Source organism: Natrix helvetica, assembly GCF_964273705.1.
Source record: "Natrix helvetica genome assembly, chromosome: 1".
NCBI classification, from domain to species: Eukaryota; Metazoa; Chordata; class Lepidosauria; order Squamata; family Natricidae; genus Natrix; species Natrix helvetica.
In genome coordinates, this window is record NC_138548.1 from 255,419,329 (window position 1) to 255,437,680 (window position 18,352).

Here is an 18,352-nt window from a genome sequence, read left to right on the forward strand (position 1 = left end):
TGTTTTTTAATGGCAAATTTTTATTATTATTAATGTGTTGTATATTTAATTATTACCTCCTCCGTGTATGTATGTGTATGTATATGTCTGTATACTGTATGTTTATATGTATGTATGTATGTATGTATGTTTTTATTATACGCCGCCCCGAGTCCCTTGCGGAGAGGGAGCGGCCAATAAATTAAAATTTATTATTTATTATTATTATTATTAGATAGAATATTCATTCTGTCAGTCTTTAAAGCAACCATTAGATGTCAACAGAAAATGACTCAATCTTGCATTTAGCCAAAGTGTACTAATACACGATCTTCCTTGTTACTTTCAAATATAGATTAGTCCATAACATCAATTTGTGATAATACATCTAACTGAGACCCTTGCATAGTTAAATCTAGAGTATAGATTATATATTGAAAGTTTGGTGAATACAGCTTGGGGGGGGGGGGAGCTATTAAGTATTTCAGAAGTATTATTAATTGTGCCAAAATATGTAATCAGATAAGAGGTCAGAATAGCTACCTTTGCTATAAAAATTATTACATTGGTATTCCACATCATTTATAAGATTGCCTTTAAATGTAATAACCATCCCACATGCTTTATTTGAGTATCTATTAATGTAGGTACTTTCTCCTAATTATTGATCACAAGTGTCCACTGAACGTTTAACAGCTCGTATAAGCGGGTATTGATTATTTCTGAAGTCCATAAACAAAGACATTACATCCGTATCTCTGGTGTCCCCAACCAGAGAGAAGGTGAAATTCTGGAGCAGAGCACTGAAGAACAGGAAGAGCTCCATCCTAGCCAGGGCCTCCCCTGGACAGGCCCTCTTCCCTACAATAGCAATGAAGAAAACAGGGGTTATTTCGGAAGTACTTGCTGGAATTGTCTCTGAAAAAAGACTAAGGTGGATCAGGTAAGCATATGAATTTGCAATACAATCTGTTCCAGAGGCTTGTACCTGCTGAGAATGGCATGAAAGCATCCTTTTTCTTGAACTGGCCGTTTTCATCCAAAAAATGATTGGGATTGAATTTCTCTGGAGTCTCCCAATGAAGAGGGTCAAAATGTACCGAGGTGAAGACTGGTACAATAGCCATGGACTAGAAGGAGAGGAATAAACAGATGCCAACAAATGATACTATTTCATATGGAGAAGAAAGTGCCTTTAGTTTCCCCGTGCCTAAAATAAAAACAGGCAGTGACTAGCCATTTGCTGAACCTTGAAGAATGAAGAGGGAAGGAATATATATTTCTTTCAATACATATTTCTCTAAATTGCCCTTGTATTCAAATTGCCTCGCATCTCATTCTTTCCTTTCTTCCCTAGAGAACCTTCTTAAATACTTGTATCACCATACCTTGGGAATAGTGTAACCATGGAACTTTGTGTCACAGGTTGTTGCCCGTGGGAAGGTTTCAAGAGTCCCTTTCTGATATCACTGAACCTCATGAACAACGGCATTTGTGAAAGGCATTTTCAACCGGTCTTCCATGTTTGGAGTGCGATTTGTACCCACCACCTCATCAATCTCCTGTTGCACCTTAGCTGTGAGAAGAACAGATTGAGATGAGATTCCAGACTTTGTCTTGCTTAGCACCTGCAGTCATTTGAATAGAAATATATGTTCCAAAGCAAATTGAGGGAAGATGGTTCTAGCCAGGACAATGGCTCCTCCTCAAAGTCATTTCTCAGTAGAGACCATTTCAACTTTTCTAGTGCAAGATCAGATCCATATTATTTGAATCTTTGTGTTTTAGTCCTCTAGCGGCCTGTGGAGCTGGCAGCAGAGTTGGACAGTGAGGAGGTATGGGAGGAACAAGGGCCAGTCTTGGAGTCAGGGGAAGGCTCGGATGAGGGCTCTGCACTGGAGGCAGAGAAGGGGGCCAGGGCCATCTGGTAGTTATGAGCTGCCTCCGGAACCTGGCATCAGCGAGACAGAAGAACAGTGTGAGTCATATAGTCGGTTCAAGCTCTGAGAAGTCCTGTTTGACTCTGTGATACATTTGGCCTTGCAAAACTAATTGGCAATCAGATCTCTGGCAGTGTATCAAGGGAGATAAAGGTGGGTGCTTATCAACGTTATCCTGAAAGACTGCGGCAACTCGAGCAGACATCTGTCAGACTCTTTAGACTGTTTTTGAATCATTATGGGCTATGAATGACTATAATATGGCTGTATGGCAGAAGTGGTATTTAGCCAGTTCTCTCCGGTTTGGGCGAACTGGTAGCGGCAGCTGCAGGAGGCTTTGCCCCACCCCCACCCCAATGTCATCCGCGATGGGGCACATGCACTCACAGGTAAGGTAAGTGAATCCCTCTGCTGCTGAATTGGGGGGGGGATTGTTGTTACAGCATTCAATCACTTGTCCCAAAGATGCTTTGTTCAGGAGACAACTGGACTGTCTTGCTTTTTCTTTGAAGACATTTTTCTTCTCATCCAAGAAGCTTCTTCAGCTCTCACTGGATGGTGGGGAGTGGAAGAATTTATATACCTTGCAGACAGCTGTTCATTTGCATCCTTTTAGAGAGTCATTGAGCTACTTGGAGGTTTGTCTGTGTCCCCAGGGTCACCTAAATAGTGTAAATGGTTTCTGTAGTCTGCATTTTTTTCTGGATGAATGGATTTCCAGAAAAATTGCAGTTTACAGGAACCATTTGTGCTAGTCAGGTAACCTTGAGGATACACAGATAAACCTCCAAGTGGCCTCAATGATTCCCTAAAAGAATGCAAATGACCAGCTGTCTGCAAGGAATATAAATCCTTCCATTCCCCACCACCCAGTCAGAGCTGAAGAAGCTTCTTGGATGAGTCCTGAAAGAAAAAGCAAGAAAGTCCAGTTGCCTCCTGAAAAGCACTTTTGGGACAACCATAACCTGGATGACTAAGAATCTCCATAGACATTCAATCACTCCTGCCTCTTTCTGATCTAATCAATACCAATTGACTAGAATTGTCTTCATAAAATCTCAAGATTTGATGGGAAACCCATTTGTTTCAAGGGCATGTTAGCTAGATTGGGAAATCTTTGAAAAAATCTATAAGAAGACAGCGGAAATCACTTCCCAAATATTCCTAGGAAAAATGCAGAAATCCAGCTGCAATGAGTTTACTTTCCTCAACTCTACCATTACTTTCTTTTTTCTTTAAAAGTATGTTTTCTTTAAATGCCATCATTTCTTTCTTAGTATTAATAGTGGCAATCCTAGGAATACCAACACCATTATATATTTGTGGGTATTTTTATACCTTGAATATGTGGCAATTTAGCTATCGCTAGAAGGCTGCAAAGCAAACCATGGCTTGTGGTTATTGTCCCAGCTATAAAGAGTCCAAACACAGCCATCACAAGGTCTTCAATAGTGTAGACACTCTCAGTCGAGTTTTGCTCCTAAAAAGAAAATGGAAAGACAAACAGAAGAATAAAAAAATTCTACTTGGAATTGAAAGGAGGCAAAGTAAAAGCTACAGGGTTGCTACAGGTTCACAGCTAAACTTAAGAAGCTACGTCGTTCCAAAGAGGAAGCCTACAGAAAAGGTGATAGAATGCTGTAAATCAGGCCAGAAACGTATTAACAAGGGAGATCAGAGAAGCAAAAAGAAGCTACTTTGAAAAGCTAAGGAACCAGTTCTCAACAAATGAACCAGCAAACATGTGGAAAACTTAAAAATATCACCAGTTACGACAAATCTCGTTCCAAGGCTGAAGAAAATCAACAACTCGCAGATGACCTGAACGTATTTTACTGCAGATTTGAAAGGAAACTACAGTCACCTATCTCCCAATCAGCCCATCTCAGACACACCAACAACAGCCCAACCTCCTACAACTGACCCCATCCCATTGAGTTCACAACCCCTGGTGATCAGAGAAAAGGAAGTGCAAGATCTGTTTCACAGACAGAAGCTAGGAAAAGACCAGGCCCAGACAAGATAACTCCTTCTTGGTTAAAAATCTGTGCTGACCAATTGGCCCCCATCTTCACTCAAATCTTCAATAAATCACTAGAGATGTGCCTTGTTCCTTCTTAATTCAAATGCTCCACTATTATCCCAGTGCCGAAGAAGCCTTCCATCAAGGAACTGAATGACTACAGACCAGTTGCTCTAACATCTGTAGTTATGAAAACCTTTGAAAGGCTAGTGATGTCCCACTTGAAAACCATCACAAATTGCAGGGGGTCTAACAGCAGCATAAAGATCTGCTGTTAGACCCCCTGCAATTTGCATACAGACTGACATATAATGCTGTTAATATGGCTCTGCACTTCATCCTACAACATGCTGAATCTCCAAAGACCTACACAAGGGTCCTCTTTGTAGACTTTAGTTCAGCATTCAATACCATCATACCAGACATTATTCTAACTAAGCTAAATCAGCTAGCAGTACCTGAACACACTAGTAAGTGGATCACATGCTTCCTAACGAATAGGAAGTAGCAGGTGAAGCTAGGCAAAATCACATCAGATACCTGTACACTTGGTACAGGAGCCCTCCAGGTCTGTGTGTTCTCTCTCCACTTCTCTTCTCTCTATATACCAATGGCTGCATCTCAAATGATCCATCTGTTAAACTACAGAAGTTTGCAAATGATACAACAGTGATTGAATGTTGAACAACTAGCCTCGTGGTGTGACAGGAACAATCTGGAACTGAACACACTCAAAACTGTAGAAATACTACCACCTCTTATAATACTAGACAACGTAGTATCAACAGTAGTGACCTTCAAATTTGTAGGTTCTATCATCCTTCAAGACCTAAAATGGATCCCTAACATCAAAAATGTCATAAAAAAGCACAATAAAGAATGTTATTTCTGTGCCAACTCAGGAAGCTCAAATTGCCCAAGGAGCTGCTGATACAGTTCTACAGAGTAATTATTGTTTCTGTCATCTGCACCTCTATAACTTTTTGAGTGTAGGAGTTGAAACAATTTATGTTCAGGATGCGAGGGGTCTGTAAATAAAAACAATGCTATAGAACACTGCACACCAAGACATCTAGACACAAAACAGTTTTTTTTCCTGAACGCCATCACTCTGTAAACCAATAACTCCCTCACCACTGTCAAACTATTCAGTAAGGCTGCATTACTATTACTATTAGTCTTCTCATCATTCCTATCACCCATCTCCTCCCACTTACGACTGCATGACTGTTAACTTTGTTGCTTGTATCCTTACAATTTATATTGTTTCCTGATTGCTTATTTGTACCCTATGACAATCATTAAGTGTTTTACCTTATGATTCTTAACGAATGTATCTTACCTTTTTATATACACTGAGAGCATATGTGCCAAAGACAAATTCCTTGTGTGTCCAATCACACTTGTCCAATAAAGAATTCTATTCTATTCTATTCTTAAATAAAGTAATTCATGAAACTCTTCAATGTCTTTTTCAATTAAATGAAATATAATTCAATCAGAGTGACTTTAGAATATATAGAAAAATTCTTAAATTCTAAGATATTTTTAGGGTCACAATTTCATGCAGAGGAAGAAACAACTTATCTGTCTGGTCTACCCATCAAATGTTTACCACAATAATTCATAGTCTGTTTTTGATTAACTTTGTTGGAGCTGGCCTAAAGAATTGCTAAGGTGTATGCTTGGAAAAGAGAATTAAATCTGTTCCATAGAAATTTACTTGTTTCAACTAACAGACCAATCCTAATAGAAATTGTTTCTACAAGATGGTTCTAGAAAACTTAATTATCTTTATATCACCTATTGCAATTGTAGATCTCTAAAGAAATACCTTCTAAAATTTAAATCAGAATGGGAAGAAAATGGTTATGCATACTCATTTTTTGAAGGAAAATTCTGCTCTCTTAAAGTTAACAGAGTTCATTTCTATTGTTTGACCTAACTTTCAGAATTGAATGGATACCTTTATCAACAGTTATGCCTGGAATAGTAATATATGCCAACATATGGCAGTGAAGGGATTGTCCAAAAGTAAACAAAAAAGGGGAGGGGAGAATAAATATTTCCACACTTCATCATATAGGATGAATTAGTTCCATCTTAGATTCATAATTGAGATATTTAAACAATTATGCAGATATGGCATCTATACCTACCTTCTCCACTCTAAGAAGGAAGCAATCGATATAGTCACTCAGGTTTTGGGGATCCAATGTCTTTTTGTGCAAATCCACATTCTCACGGATATAATCACAGATCTTTTCAATTTCAGCAAAAATCCTTTGGTGTGGGCCAGGAAAGAATGTCACTATTTTTGGAAATGTATTGTATACCTGTAATAGAGTTCACATGAAATATTATAGCTTATTAGACCATTATGGTAGAGAATTAATGCCCCAAATATTCAGAGAGTAGCTTTTATTCTAATATTGCTAATTGTCAATTCTCAGATGGGACCAAAAACCGAGAAGACAAGAATCACAAGGATTTCAATATGCTATCTTTAATTCTATTCCCTGGTAAATACAGTATCTTGGAAGATATAATAGGATTTAATATTTATAATAAGTTAATTAAAGAGGAGAGTCTTTGAAAGGCTTTCCCCCAGATCTCTCCTCACCTAGGCTGAGTTCCTGGTAGGAGATACTTTGTCAAGGGATTCTCCCACTGCTCCCCTAGCCTCACCCGTCTCTTCCACAAATGCTGAAAATGACCAAAGTCCTCCAAGAGGCAAAGACAGAAACTGGCTGTGTGCATAAAGATAGGGGAGCTGTCTAACAATTCAATGATAAGAAGTGACACATCTGTCCAAAATCTGACATGGCCCAAAGAAGTTATGAGAGAAGGAAATGGTTCCCTAGGAAATAAGCCCAACCAGAAGAGATTATGCTGAGAACCAATTTATGTTTGGATGTCTAGATTTGCCTTCTCCTGCTTAGAAGCTCATCAGATCTAATGTTTACATTTCTGACCTGGATATTTATACTCACAAACACACCTGCTAGTTAAAATAGGGGTTCATGACAAGAAGAGGATCAAGTAGATTAACATACCAGTCCGAAGATACTAACAAAGTATCTTAAATTAGTCTCCACAATCTTCTGGTGCTCTATGAAGGTTTTATCTTTGTAATCAAATCGATTGCCAAAAACAACTGCACATATCACATTAGAAACAGCACTTGCAAATATTCTCCTTGGGTCGAATGGCTGCCCTGCAAAAAAAGAAAAGAAAAGAAAGACCACAGATGTTTATAAGTGGGATCAATGAATGTGGATCTTCCCTTTCTCAAATCTCATCTCAAAACTGCAATAAAAAGTGATTGAGGCCTGAGAAATTGGAATTTTAATTCTTTCCCTCTTTCCTATGAATGGAATATAAACACACTATTAAAATCCTATAACTACTTTAATCAAGATACAACATAGTGTTTCCATGTTCCACTTTAAAATTGACTAAATATATATTCAAAGATTGACCTTGTTACGACTAGAGTTTCTTCACAAACTTACCGCTGTCTCCTTCAGTCAAGAAGTGTTTTCTCACTCCTTCCTCTGCCTTTTTCTGCTGTATTTCCGATCTTGTCCCTTCCCTTCTTCATATCTTCACAGGTTTTGCCACTAACTAAGCTCTCCTGCCTCACCCTCCCTCCCTCCTTCTAAACTCCTTCTTTTCCTGTTTTCTTTTTATGTTTCTTTAAATAATATCATTTACAAGTCATTCCATTATTTCTTCCTCCCCATTCCAGAGATTTGTCCATTAAACATTATATTCAAAGGCTCCACAAGTCACTAAAGGAATACTATTCATGACTGCTTAATTCAGATCCCTAGTGCCTTTCAGTTCTCCACCCTCATGCAAACTCCCCATAAAAGCAAATCATTATGCATGGTTTCATTTCTCCCTGTAAATTATCTATCTATCTTGCCTTTTTGTTGGCTGCTGATTTTTCCTGGTGTTTAATATGGCATTATGTTTAAGTGATTTTTAAAGAAACATTTTGCTATTTTTTCCAGTTTTAACCAAGCACTCTGTTATCTCCATCCTTCTCTCCTACTAACCTACCCAATTTCTTTTTAAATAATCCAATACAACTTTTTCCTATTTATTTTTTATCTCCTTCCAGAAAAGATGTAGCCACAAGAATGGCTTTCAAAGCTGATTCAACTCCCTGTTTAAATTCTATTTGTGGCCCTTTAATTCATATCCATGTTGCCTTATGGATCTCTGTCCTTCATGGAGCCTATTCTTATGTGTGTGTTGCTTACCTCCCTTAGTTTACCTGTCTCCTTTATCCATAAAGTTTTTTGCTGGTTTCTGAATTTGCTGGATGTGTGTTACTGCATCCAGCCTAACATTTCACTAGTTTTGGGCAAACTTGCAATTTTATCAAGCCATAATTGCTCCATTAAGTAACTTCCTACGATTCCTGATCTCACAGTGTTGTAGCCACAGTAAGATTTCAGTATTTCTCAGCAAGCTTGTAATTTGATCAAGCCAAAAGCTGACACTGGAGAAAAAAGAGGGAGAAAGAGCTCTATTACTTTTCCCTTTGCTTCTGAACAATACTGTGAAAATAAAAGGGAAGGGGGTATTCACTGCCTATCTAAGTTTTTCTTTATTTTGTGCAATTAAGTGTAGAGGATTTGATATTTAGTGTAGAATTCAGTTGTCTTGCAACTTCATATAATACAACAAATCCTTTCCAGATTCTTTTTTTAAACCTTTTGTGGTAGCCAATTCCTCCACCAGACAAAGGGCTTCCTCCTGCACCCTCTCAGACATTCTTTTCTTTCCCATCCCAAAATCTCGCAAGGTGGACAGTGTGAAACGTCGCAGCTCCCTCCATTTCTTCTCATCAGTCGTGGTCAGACCTGAAACCAAGGACACAGGAAACAGATCACAATGTGATATCAGTTCTCAAATTTTGCAAAAAGGGGGAAAAGTTATACATTACAATTTTTCCCCACCCCACTTTTACAGTAAAGAAGCCTTCATGCTTGAATTACTAATTAGATCAACTGCAGTTTTAATCTATCCATTCTTGAGTGTTCTCATATTAGGAGAAGAATGAATGAGGTTGTGGAAATCATGTCACACCTTACTGTAAATGTGAAATGGATACGGGATCAGAGGTTGCTTCCTACAAGTGAGTATCACAAGTGGTAGTGGAAATTAGGCTTCGGTCACTGAACCAATAGAGACTGCAGGCTAGCCTTGCTCCCATACTGGCTCAGACACTTGCTCTGCCTCGCCTTCGCCATGTGCATCCACAGAACTGCCTCCTCCTGCGTACATGCAGGTAAGCATTCACAGTAGGCTACCTCCCCCTCCCCACCGGCCAGTGTCTCCCGAAACCACATTGGGGATGGGGACAGGGCAGCCCAGGAAGCTTTGCAGCCTTATGACTATGAAGCTTGCTGGGCCGGGTGGCCCCCTCCCCATCGGGACAAACCTACCGCCATTGCAGCTCCTGGAAAGCCACGCTCATATTGGCAATCTGGAGGGTAGAGGGAGCAGGCCGCTGCCTCCTAGCTCAGGAGCCACCTAGTGGCAACCCAGGCAGGGCCGTGGCAATGGTGGAGTCTGGCGCTCGGGGAGGGCAAGGTTAGCATGTTCCAAGCCATGCCCTGCAGTGTCTCTTTCCGCTGCCTCAGGGCAGCAGGCTCAACTGCAGCTCAGACGAGCTAAGGAACTGTGGGGAGGATCCCATGTGTTGCACCCCACTCCCACAATTTGCCTATGCCTCCGTGCCATTTTCAGGCACCCAGTTTGTTGGGCTGCCCCCATCCCCAGTGTGGCTGTAATGACCACCTAGCCACCCCCCCAAGGCAGCAGCGAAAATTTTTGAAACTCACCACTGATAGGGACAGGTCTTTAGACCAGTCATGGACAGATTTCTGTACTAAGATGCAATTTTCAGTAAGTAGAGAAAAATGGGAGGTGCTTCAGTTATTTTTGTATAGTAGAGGTTTTGTTCACAAAAAATAAGTAACTTCCAATTGCTCTCTTACTTGGTTGCTTCATTGTGTACCATAATGTCACTGTAAATTCTAAGCAAGCACATAGATTTTGTCAATTGCAACCTCTCTGCAACCTAGTTCTTGAGGACTTTGATATGCTTATCATTCCTAACTAATTCCATCATCTCTCCTTCCTACCACACTTCCCACAATTACAACTCTCTCTAGAGAGCTAAGCCTTTGCACAATCTTTCTGAAATATGATCATTTGAGTCTAGTTATTTGTGCTTTGAGTGAAAATTCTGGAGAGATTTGTTCAATGATTTTTTTCCCCTGGGCATCCATAATATTCTCTGGAATCTTCTCCAACATCAAAGCTTAAAAGGCATCAATATTTTCTCTATCCAGCTTTTTCAAAATCTAAATTATTTTGAGGGCACATGAAATTGATATTCAACATTAATTCGGATAACATAAGCCAAAAAGTGTCTTCGTTGGTAAACCACTTTGAATGTCTTCCCAAAGGACCAATTTAGAGATCAAATTATTGCTATTGTTTGTTTGTTTGTTTGTTGTTATTTTGCATGTAAGTGACAATCTGAGCAGACTTGAGAAGGGACCAGTTGAAAGGAAATGGTGAAAAAACATTTAATTCCTTTTTCAAGAAACATGACCAAATCTACATCTTTACAAGACATTTCAAGTGAATCTTTCACAACTATCAATATTATTAATGGCATTCAGACAATTTGTACAGAAAATAAAAGAAAAACAGTAACTAATGAGGAAATGAAAGAGGATCAACCTTTATTTTGGAACATTTGCTTATGAGAAGGCATTTCAGTTCGCCCACCAAATTCTTCTGAATGATCTACCAAAGCATCTTTTACCATGGCGTACCCACAAAGAGCAACCATTGGTTTTGATCCATGCCAGACAGTAAATATAGGTCCATATTTCTCAGCAAGCTAAGGACAGAATTAGGTGAAAATTCAGTTAATTAGGTGACAAAGCATTTTTGGTGAAATTATTATAAAGTATTGTAGGAAGTTAAAACCCCTCTACTAAAAAATGTAATATTTTAGGAAATATTAAAAGGGCGGAATATTTCTTTTAAAAGGGGGTCAGAAACTCAACTCCCCCCCACCTTTGTCAATGGGCCATTAAGGCTTGAGCCAGTCTATTCTATATAACAAAGATCTACCCCCTTCAGGCATACCCATCTAGGAACCAGAAACTCACTACAGGCACCCGGGAAAATTACATCAACCAGCAATGCAAACAAGCTTGGTTCTCAGGACAGCCTACAAAGTTAGCTAAGACCCCCCCCCCATCCCCACCCCTGGGAGTCTAACCACCAATCAGAATGCATTTCTTACACAGGAATGGGAAGCTCTGAGGTGGGACCCAGATAGGGCATAAAACCAGGGCACTCTCAGCATTCCCTCCCATTTCTGTTAAGGAGCTCAAGCCAGGTCCACCATTAAACCATCTTTCCAAGCAGCCTCCATGTTTTTCAGTGTCTTTTTCCCCACTTGGAACTGAACCAGTGGTGGGTTTCAAACATTTTTAGAACCTCTTCTGTAGATGTGGCCTGCTTTGTGGGAGTGGCTTGTCAGCCATGTGACTGGGTGGGAGTGGCTTTCCAGCCATGTTACTGGGTGGGCATGGCCAACTCGTAAAATGTGGTGAAACTCACTTAACAATGCTCTTACTTAGCAACCAAAATGTTGGCTCAGGAACTCTGGCATTGAAATGTGCAACTCTTAAAGCTGTCAAGTTACAAGACCCTTGCACCCCTAACCCTTTAGGGAAAAAAACCCCAGGGGTGTTCAAACTTGACAGCCTTAAGACTTGTGGACTTCAACTCCCAGAATTCCTCCTCTTGCTCTTCATTTTGATGATGTGCAGACGGGCGGGGGGAGGGAGCTGGAACCGGTTCTAAGCGGCACTGCAGATTTGTGGAACCTCTTCTATAGAAGAGGTTAGAACTGGCAGGAACCCACCCCTGAACTGAACCCAGAAGGACATTTCTTCCAACAGTACTTTTGAAATACTTCTTAAATTTGCCAGAGCTTCAATAACTGTTAATACCTATAGAATATTTCAATATAATTATGATCCAGTACATGGTATATATCTCCTAGTTGGTGAGTGACAGACCATGTTATGTTGGCCTTTGTGGGTATCTGTGGATTATAGAACCTAGCTTGCAGAGAATAGCTTTGATCTGCTCCAAATAAAACTGTGCTTTGGTTATACTTCTGATATACTAGCACAAAAGGACCAAAATGCAGAAGTTCTATTTTTACCATTAACAAAAAAAGTTATATGTTACAAAGGTAAAACTAAGCTTGAAAACTATTTTGGTGAGAACTTCTTAAAGTTGGTCAAGTAATTATTTGTTGTGTCAAGGACAGGCCTTGGGACTTCTGGTGAAGATAACTAACTGACAACACACCCAGGGAGAGATCATTGGGTGATCTCCTCTGAGAAGGATTTTTCTCTAGACTGTCGCTTTTTCTACTTACCAACAGAAGGAACCAGCATTCCTTTAGTTTATATTACTCTCCTGGGTTAGGGAGAGTTCTAGAATCATCGATCCTCCATACAGCAAGAGTCTGCAAGTTAGCTTCAGCAGATGTGCTTCAGAACACGGTAAGTTAGCAGCTGAGGGGAAGGGCTGCAATCACTTTATTTGAAAAGCAGCAATTTTTGGAATTTATTTTTCAAATGGACAGTGTTGTGTCTTTGATTTCTTAATCACTTTTAAGGACTATTAATCTTTATTAAGCTAGAAAATATTTTCTTTAGCCATAGCCTGTTATTCCTTTGAAGATCTATGCCATTTTGAGGAATTTTCTTTTAATTGTTAAACAAGTTAGAAAGATACTGAGATCGCTACACACTCTGCCAAGGACCATGTCATTGCCTAAGTGCTCAACTTGGTGTGGAGGGGATAGTCAAAGGGGCCAATTAGCACAAAGTTCCTTCCCTTCCACAGCCAGCAATATGAGCTCTCCACTCAATGGGGCTGCCTACTCTGGAGAGTTGTGTGGTGGTACCCCAGTGGCTGCATCAGCCAGTTTTGGAAGCTCTTCATGTAGGCCACTCAGGAATTGCGCGGATGAAGGCGCTCACCCGCATTTATGTCTGGTGGCCCAACTTAGACAAGGCCATTGCTAATTGGGTTTCATATATTGTCAGCCTTGCCAAGAGTTCAAGACCCGCCCCCTCATTCACTCTAGCACACGAGTGAGAAGCACCCAAGACATCTTGGTCGAGGGTGCATATTAACTTTTCAGGGCCTTTCCATGGACAGACTTTTATCGTGGTTGTGGATGCTTACTCAAAATGGTTTGAGGTGGTACTCATGACATCAATCACCTCAGATGCCATGATCAAGGCCCTTAAAAGGCTGTTTGGGACAACGGACCATAGCTCATATCAAACAAGTTCGAGCTGTCATATCATTTGTCATGCCCTGATTGCACCAGTGGTGGATTCCGGGCAGTACGGCTCAGTATGGCCGTACCGCTAGTAGCTGGGAGCAGCGGCCACCATACCAGTATGGTGGCTCATTGGCCCACCTGCGTTCCATAGTGTTTATAATGTGACCAGCCAATTGAGCACGCGTGCACAGCATGTGGCGCCTGAGCCTCCTCCGCCGAGCAGCTGGGTGTTGCAGAGTGGTGGCTTGCACATGCGTGTACAGCAAGTGTGCCTGACTAGGATCCTGGTCCCATGTGCAGTGTACTGGTTGTGACAGGATCCACAGTCCACCACTGGATTGCACCATTCCATCCTGCTAGCAATGGGCAAGCTGAGCAGATGGTCTGATCAGCAAAGGAAGCACTGGCAAGGATGGGCCAGGGGGACTGGCAAACACAGATAGGTGAGTACCTCCTGGTCCAGCATGTTACACCAAGCTCCACCACCAGCAGGAACCAGCCAAACTATTAATGGGTCATGTCCTGTGGACCAACATAACTCCCAGCAGCACCAAGACTACTCCTCCGAGATCCCTGCAGACTCGATCAGCCAGATCTAGTCATTCTCACTGGGTGACCTTGTCTATGCCCACAACCACGCTAGGAGCTCTTGCTGGATTCCTGCCTGGGTAGTGGACGGGTTGCATTCCTACAAGGTGGCACTCAAAGATGGCAGGTCCTGGCGCTGCTATATCAACCGCCTCGGAACCTCTGTCTGCCACCAGCCAGAATGGACTCCAACAGAGACAACCCCAGCTAAAGACATTCCAGCTCAGCCACCACGAACAATTGTATCGACAAAGGACTGTAGTGAGTCAAGATGCCTATATCACCCAGAACGTAACAGACTTTTTCTTCATTGATATTAACAAGATTGAAAAATCCTTAATAAAAAGAGTTTATAACTACTTGATTGACATTCCAGAGAAGAAGAAAAGTTATACTATGAAGATAAGCTGGAGGGAGTGATTTAAATATAATTAGTCTACTGGAATCAGGATGGATTTTTATCTGTTTGATATTTGTAACTGAAAGAAAGTGTTAATATAACACTTTGAAAATGTATTTTTTCTTTTTATATAATGCTTAAGTTATTCCTCAAGATTGTAAAATATTACTGAAAGTGTACTGGAAAGTATCTATGTTAAGGAGAAATTAAATAAAAAGATGTATTATCTTAAAGAAAAGTTTTGAGTCTATAAATGCATGCATACAAAAAGAAAAAAAATATTCTATGAGGATAACTTGAAGGCACTGATTTAAATTTAATGAGTTAATTGGAATTAGTTGGATTTTTATTGGTTTGATCTATGTAATTGAAAGAAAGCTCGTGCTGGGTTTATAAAACGAGTGTGGAAAATGTTTTTTCTTCCATATATAATTTTTGAGTAATATTTAAAGCTTGTGAAATATGTCTGAAAACAAATTTTAAGTATGTATGTTAAGAGGACATTTTTAAAAAGATGTATTAGAACTTACTGATTTTAGAAATGTTTTTAAAGAAAAGTTTAATGTTTTGAAATGGATGGGGAAAAGTGCTTTTTTTCCCTTTAAGGTTAAATAATTTGAAAGGATATAATGAATTTTGTTAATATAAATGGTGACAGATTAGTAAGTGCAAACAGAAATATTATTAAACAGAATAACAGAGTTGGGAGAGATCTTGGAGTTTCTCTAGTCAAACCCCCTGCTCAGGCCGGAAATCCTATACCACGAAGGCCATAGGTCAGATGTGTCATGCGCTGGCAATGCCTAACCCTGGTTTAGCAAAGGGGGAAAAGTTGCAATACATCACATGATGACAACGTGTTGTCACGAGTTTGACACCCCGGTTTCCTGCCTGAGCCCTATACTACTTCAGATAAATAATTGTTCAATCTCTTCTTAAAAATTTCCAGTGTTGGAGCATTCACAACTTTGGAGGTAAGTTTTTCACTGATTAATTGTTCTAGCTGTCAGGAAATTTCTCCTTAGTTCTTGGTTGCTACTCTCCCTGATTACTTTCCACCCATTGCTTCTTGTCCTGCCTTCAGGTGCATTAGAGAATAGCTTGTCTCCCTCTTCTTTGTGGCAGCCCCTGAGGTATTGGAACACTGCTATTGTGTCATCTCAGTCCTTATCATTAGACATACCCAATCCCAGCAGCCGTTCTTTTATGTTTTAGCCTACAGTCCCCTGATCATCTTTGTTGCTCTTCTCTGCACTCTGCACTACTTCCACGGCAAGGAAGAAAAAGCAGAGGTGTTTAAATTGATTGCTTTATTTAAAGAAGATAATATATTTAATTATGTTTTTTTTCATTTAGAAATAACTTCTGGATTTTATCTCAGTGATGAAAAAAATGAAACTTTAATTTTGGTTTTGCTGATTAAGTAGGTTGTTGTTTTAGAAATAAGATTATGGATTTCCATAATGTTATAGGAAAGACTTTCTGTATGTCTTTGATGGAATCTAGTTATCATCTGCATTTTTGCAGCCCAGATGAACTTTATTAGGACAGAGACTGTATCTGCATTTCAACAATCTGGAATCAAACAGGGTAGCAAAAGGAAGAGGATGTTTTAGTGAATTTGATGCTATTGGTACTCAAATGATACAATTTTGAGGCTCATAGATTTATTTTTTTCTAATTTTTTCTTGTTACTATATATTTTAATGAACTTTGAAACCTCCATTGCTGGTTTATCAGGTTGCTACAAGGTGACTTTATATTATAATTCTCTTTGAAGAAATGAGCCGCAAATAAAATTGTTCTTTATAAAATAAATCAAACTAATACAATTAAAGAAGCTATAGGTATCTTTCAAAGGTAATCATCAGAAACTTTGAAGAAGTACAATAGTTAACTAGCCTTACCTTTTGAGAATGTTTATACAAAGGTAGTACATCTCGCTGAAAGAGGTTCCCCAGAATAGGCCATGGAGCAGGTCCAGGAGGCAGCTGTCCTTTTTTCTTGTACATTTGGAGAAACGAGAAAAGGGTGAAAAGTATACAGAGAAGAAGCAGAACTCCTGTCCATGTCAGCTCCATTCTCTTCTGAGTTATTTTCCTCTTCAAAACACCCAGAAACTGTTTCAATGAGACAATATTGAAAGAAGAAGGCTAACTGGAGCTTCAATGGCAGTCAAATAACATATTTTCCCTAAACCTTTTTTTTTAAATCAATGTGTTCTTTTCCTCCTATCAACACTGGGTAATTATTTACAAACATACCTTTGGACACTGAGTTCAAATGAGTTCTTCTTTTTGTACATGTTGTGCAACAATATGGAATACATATAAGTTGGCTTGAAAACATGGACATTTGCCTTTTATATAACTATCCAAGGTAAAAATCATTTCAGAAGAAAATAATAACAGAATAACAGAGTTGGAAGAGACCTTAGAGTTCTTCTAGTCCAAGCCATTGCACAAAAAGGATACCATATTCCATTTCAGACAATTGGTTGTCCAGTCACTTCTTAAAAGCCTCCAGTGATGGAGCATTCAGAACCTTTGAAGGCAAGATGTTCCACTAGTTAATTGTTCTCACTGTTAGAAAATTTATCCTTAGTTCTTAGTTCTCTGGGAAAACCAGATCTTCCGGCCCTTATGAAAGTGAGGAGGGTTAAAGCTGAGACAGGTGCAATGGCAGAGAAAGCTCTTCTCCTGGGCACCACCAGCCAGAATAATCAAGCCTGCAGCATGCCAGCACAGTCCCTCAGGTAGTCTGCACTTATGCCATGAACTGCTTTAAAGGTGATTACCAACACCTTGAATTGCACCTGGAAGCAAACCGGCAGCCAATACAGCTCACAGATTAGTGATGTAATATGGGGCATTCTTTGGACCCCAAGAACTGTCTGAGCCACCGCACTCTGTACCAGCTTTAGCTTCCAAATGCTCTTCAAAGGTAGGCCCAATAGAGCACATTACAATAGCCCAATTGTAAGATATCTAGCTCCTGAACAGAAGAGCCCAGGGATTCCTGATCCAGGAAATGCCACATTTGGTGCACAATCCAAATTTTCTCCTAGCCATGACGGCCTCCTGCTCTTTGGGCAGGAGTTGCAAGTCCAGGATAACACACACACCCAATTGTGAACCTCATTCATATTCAAAGATGACAAAGTTTCATGTACTCAAAGCCATTTGGTCTTACTAGGATTCAATCAAAGGCCCATCCACGCCCCACAGCCTCCAGGCATCGCAAGAAGGAAGCCAGAGTATCATTTGGGTCACTAGGAGTGGCAATATAGATTTAGATATTGTCAGAAGCAGTGACGTGTGGTGAGGTTTACGGCTGATGAGGCTGGTGACGTCATCAGGAAGGCGGGGAATGGGACCACATGTGCTGGAGCCTGAGGCTGCCTCAGCCTCAAGCACACGTGACCCCATTACCCCGCCTTCCTGAGCGCGCTTCGCCGGTTCGCGTTCTGCGATCCATAACAGCAGCTGCTTTTCTGTGCGCCTGGCGTTTAGGACATCCGGCTATCTATCTAAAAGCCAGGCGCACAGAAAAGGATCGCGGAGCGCTTCACCCCAACAGCAGCTGCTTTTCTGTGCGCCTGGCATTTAAAACATCCGGCTATCTATCTAAACGCCAGACGCACAGAAAAGGATGGTGGGGCGCTTCGCCCCAACAGCAGCTGTTTTTCTGTGTGCCTGGCTTTTAGGACATCCGGCTATCTATCTAAACGCCAGGCGCACAGAAAAGGATCGCGGAGCGCTTCGCCCCAACAGCAGCTGCTTTTCTGTGCACCTGGCATTTAAAACATCCGGCTATTTATCTAAACGCCAGACACACAGAAAAGGATCACGGAGCGCTACTCAGCGGGGTGTGGGCGAGAGGAGGAGAGAATGGCTGAATATTCTCTCCTCTCCCCGGACACCCGACTAAAACGCTTTCTTTCGCCCGTGGAAGAGCTCAGACGGGCGAAAGGAAGCACTTTACTCAGCGGGGTGTGGGCGAGA

At 40.6% G+C, this 18,352-nt stretch overlaps 1 protein-coding gene and 1 pseudogene across 2 annotated transcripts in view; both read right to left on the reverse strand.

Moving 5' to 3' along the window:
- Nucleotides 1-18,352, reverse strand: part of LOC309398648 (cytochrome P450 2C20-like) — a 177,606-nt gene that overhangs the window by 127,670 nt on the left and 31,584 nt on the right. The window lies entirely within an intron of this gene.
- Nucleotides 216-16,541, reverse strand: LOC309398663 (cytochrome P450 2C20-like; annotated as a pseudogene). The gene is made up of 9 exons (XR_014176883.1): nt 16,256-16,541; nt 10,714-10,876; nt 8,670-8,819; nt 6,999-7,159; nt 6,102-6,278; nt 3,258-3,399; nt 1,368-1,555; nt 968-1,109; nt 216-840 (listed from the first exon to the last, which is right to left on the reverse strand). The product of XR_014176883.1 is annotated as a cytochrome P450 2C20-like (transcript).